The sequence below is a fragment of the Varroa jacobsoni genome, unplaced genomic scaffold (assembly GCF_002532875.2).
Source record: "Varroa jacobsoni isolate VJ856 unplaced genomic scaffold, vjacob_1.0 contig00380, whole genome shotgun sequence".
NCBI lineage: Eukaryota > Metazoa > Arthropoda > Arachnida > Mesostigmata > Varroidae > Varroa > Varroa jacobsoni.
The window spans coordinates 64,056-69,035 of record NW_019214457.1 but is presented as its reverse complement, the minus strand read 5'-3'; positions in this window follow the sequence as shown (position 1 = coordinate 69,035).

Here is a 4,980-nt window from a genome sequence, read left to right as displayed (position 1 = left end):
ATGTGTCGTCTGCAGGATTCCTCATGAGTCCTGAATTTCCGCTAAAATCAAAAGTCAATGTTCTTATAGGTACTTTCAGAGAAATGCACATTGTTAAAAAGATGAAAGAACCCAGCAGATCTGAACAGTTTATGGAAATTAAAAAAAAGCGCGCTTTAGCTAGTACTCGCGAAACAATTCGAGTGCTTACAGCCAACGATATTTCCCTACCTTTAATTTTACTTGTTCTTTCAGGTCTGCTTGGATCTCTGGTAGAAGTTTACTTATATTTGATAGCTAGAAAGTATTCAAGGCGTCGCACTTGGAACGTTAGTAACATCTAAAATCCCTCTAGCAGTTATAATTGAGGCATCAATAGATTACCGATCGCACCCTATCCACAGAACAGGATAAAAGGGTGCTGCCAATATAAAAAACTGAATAATTCAAGGAACGTTGTCATGAACTAAATTATCAAAGAGTCAAATCATGCAACGCATATCGTTTATGTGAAACACGTGCAGATTTTAATAAATGCAACGTTACTCAAAGCGGTCCATGTTTAGTATATAGGCTTATACATCCCAGGCAGTCCTATAGAATTTTTTTTACTGTATCAGACAACTTCGAGAACAGTTGGCCTGCGCATACATGTCGTGTGTGACAGAGTAAAACAACATGCTGTTTTAATGTCACATGTTTATTGACAAAATACATTTGATAACGTACTTCGTTTAATCTATACAAACGAAAAAAAAAACGTCTATGAATCTGCCAAAGCCGTTTCAAGTCATTTAGCTACCTGGATAAAAAACGACCTTCCGCTAAATATTATATATTTGGTTATTTCTACGAATCCATGTATGGTAAAGCGTGCGTCTCTAGGCGAACTGTCCAGCTCTTGGATAGTGTCTGACTAAATATTTTTTGTGTGAAAACCTAATATGGTTTTTAGTGTGGGGCAAACGCGAATCAGCCATTTTTTATTAAACTTCCTGCTATGAAACTATATACCTCTATAGGATGATCGAATGGATTTACCTAGTTAGGCGTTTTCCAATTGATCGTGTACTGTGGGTATGTATGTATACCATCCTAGTAGTATGGATAATATTGTATTTTAGAAAGTTGCGTTAAGTGCTCGTGAGTGTACAGATAAAGTTGCATTCATATATAACACCACCTGTCTTAATATTGATATTATCGACCCCAACGTTGCCGACGTCCACGTTGTCAAAATATCGCGTGAATGAAAGTGATAGAGTCATACTACACAGTTTTTTATTATAATCTAATTGGATTTCTGCGATCCACGGTAAAGCAAAGTGCTGATAGTTTGTTGAATTGTGCTGGGTACTAAAAATTAAATGCGATTGAAGGGCTTGGCTGGGTTTAACAGTAACTTTGAATTGGCAATATCTTTCTGCTTAGTTAACTTAGAAGACCTGCAGACGAAAGTAACTTTTCCGATCACGGCATTAGCTGGCGTACATTCTAGGGTCGATTTACTTATAGCCAATTCAGTCAATATTCAATCAGATTTTACTTACTAAGTATTTCCTAAGTTATTTAATTTCAAGTTGTGTCATGTTACTTTGTCTCCATGCTGTTTTTCCTCCTGTTCTATATTATTGTTGCACGTACCGGTTATTTAAAGTACTTCCGTCGTTATTGCTATATGACAGCAAAATGTCGGTTGGCTAAATCGCATCTTTATCGGTGCTAATGGCGTATCGCTATATCTACACTGAATCATAGAACCCTAGAAATCAGCTGACTAGAATATAAGCAAAGTGGTTAGGAAGAATAGTAAGGGTGAACGAATTCACCATGTTTTCATTACATAAGGCCTAAACAATAGCTTCAGATGTTTGAGATGGCATCTAGTAGGGTTTGCTTATAAACATGAAGCCGAAAATATATTCTTGTAATAGCTCTCTCAATACTAGTTATATCTGATTCCTTCGCAGCATTGATAAGACTAAATTCGGAAGAAATCAACTCGTAAATAAAGCTGTCTAGCATTTCTTCCCGGTACAATCATAATTTCTTATGCAATTATATTCATCTATGGGATAAATCACATAAGCCTTTTTATGTCAGGCCAGACCCAGCCCAGCGCTTGTTCGAATTCGTTGTGAACCACTTGTACACGCGGTAGAAGCTCAAAAATCGGTTTTTCGAGCGGTTTCTATGGCAACCATCACCTCACGCGGCGAAATACTATGCGTCGGTCTAGACAGGTGGTGAAAATCTATGCGTGTCTATCTAGGAGTGGTTTGTGTTGAAGCTGTTCAAGTTGAAGACGTAGAAGTTACTTTGCTGTAGCTTCCTCGCCTGAATTCACGACTTCTGCACGCCACTACCGAACGCGCCGCTGTATAGTTAAAGCCCAACCGCTGGCAGGATGAACTAGCGTGCACAGTAGGCCAAGCTGCATAAAGTCGTATCCCAACGCTAACAGCAATCAGGCTTGGTGCATCGACGTGCCAGGCCTCTGGTGGTGCCCGTCATTGAGTACAAAGATCCCAAAAAGGCTGATGAGGCGAATCCTCGTTTGAGAAGCGGGCAGAAATAAATAACATAATTTGCAATTAGAGACCGACGAAGTGCGTAAGCCCAAGCGTCAACGAACGTAGTTTCAGCAGCTATAAATAGAGATTCGGTATTGGCACAAGGAGCAGCTTTTGTCGGGAAAATAGCTCAGAGCGCGGACAATCCTAAACCGTCGTATCAATAATGTATTTAACGTTAGGCGTTCTCGTCGGTAATTCCAACTAAAAATAAGGTGTCTCCTAAATAAATCGCACCTACGCTGGTAGCTACACGTACGTCGCAACTATATAAACATCAGATTAAATGAATCCTTTCTATTAACGCAATTCTAACTACATTCACGTATTAACTATAAACTTAATCTGGCGTGATCGCCCTCCCTAATGTTCAGTGTTGCAAGTTAGTGCAGCGATTCTAGTTGGACACGGAAATTCTAGCCATCGTCTGTTTGTCACGCAAAGTTATTGCTACAGATAGCTCCACGCAGAAAGGTAAATAGCTTAGAGAAGCTTCAATCACAATGTTCAGACACCATTTGATCGAGATGCAACACTTTATTAGTAGTAGTAACCAACATAACAAGCTATCCACAAACTTCATTCGTTCAGACAACAGGCGAACCATCAACTGGCATGACGATCCGTTTGAGAAACGTTTATAGATGCAGTTATTGTTTGTGATATTATTTACATACTCTGCGGAAGTATCTGAACTGTGCTAGATGCACTATTTATACGCTGATCGTTTCGTTTACTATATCGTCGTTTGATTGAAACAGAGGATGTCTCTGTGATAATTTAATAGATAATGTATTCGCTCGCTAATGCCTTAGGGACATGCTGTGGTATAGGTTCGAACCCAGGCATAAGCACGTTGCGGTTCGTGCTCACTTGTGGAGTGCCTAACGGCCATACTGGACGTAAGATTCGAAACATAACGGCCAAAATTACTACGACTCATAATTACGCTTGTGAGGTATTTCGTATGGCACGAAATATATAATGTTCTAGTTTCTGAGTCCCCGAACAGTGCCATCGTGCACGTGCGGTCGATACCGTTGGCACGCACGCATGTACAACACAATGACTTGACGCACGTTTGATATGTCTGTACGGACGGTGAAATACATGGACGGCAAAACAAGGGAGGGCGTGGCCATTGCTATAATTGAAATCCTGCAACCATTGTCTATTACAGTTTCAGTTCCACGATGGATAGTGATAAACGGAGGTGTTTATAGCTGTTTCGCTTACTCACATGGGAAGTTTTTGTTTTCTCGTTTGTAGATGACTCTCCTTACAAAATATGGAATTCTAATCTATAAACTAGTTAGTTCAATGATTTTTTGCCATCAAATTAAGTTTTTCACACAGGCCGTTTTAAGAGAGATGCCAGTTGAGTATAAGTATTATTTTGAAAGTGTTCCATCACCACTAAGTCTAAATGCTTCCTGTAAATATTCAACACTCCATTTAATATTCAGATAATAAATCAGGTCTTCAATTTTCGTGTTGATCGATCCCTTAAGGCTTGGACTGTTGCCAACGAAAGCTTTAAGAAAGGCATAAAACAGGTACCCATAATCCTCTTTTGTTCCACCTTTAAAGACAGGACACGCAGAAACGTTATCCGATACAGAAGTAATGTTAAGGTCATACAGAGCTCCTATATGTGCAGTGATCAGAAAGCTGCTTCTTAAAGATGAATGGGCTTATTTAAGGAAACTCCTTTTTGCTGCGGCCATAAGTTTAATTCGAGACCTTATTTACAAGTCTCCAATCCGCGTCAACTGACAGGGACAACAGACGAGTCGAATACTTCTTTCTGGAAAATACGTGGCAGCACGGTGTCATCTTCGTTGAACATAATAAGAACACCAGCTGTACATTCGATTTTATTCGCAACGGAGAACATCTTGTAAATCGCGGGCAAACCTGGTGCTATTTCTGCGAGTGATTCCTAGATCCATTATACTTTTTCATTGCTGGAAAATCGACTATGGCTGGCTACATCACTTGCTACAATCACAATTGTCGGAGAAACCGACAATTTCAGTCGCTCGAGCTGATTCTCCAAGAGGCTCCGTTTAATCTGGATGGTGTCGTTCTGCTAAGGTACATTTGCGTACACGGTATGCACGGTAAGAGCTAGAATCGTCAAAAATCCTTTCAATCCACATAGGGTCCACATAGGGACAGTAAGTTTTTCTTATTCTGATATATAGAGACCTGCTTCTATCCCTTACCAACCGCGTTCTTAGCTGAGCTTCGATATCAGGTAATTAAGTAAGTTTATCGTCTCGGTGGGGGGATTCAAGCAGCGAACGGAGATGAACAATAATCGACCTTCACGCATATTCGAAACATGAACCTCCTCCCAACTGTGACGTTTTGTTCTAGAAAAAACCGAGTTATTGGTCATAGTTTCGCATTTCTAATATGTGAT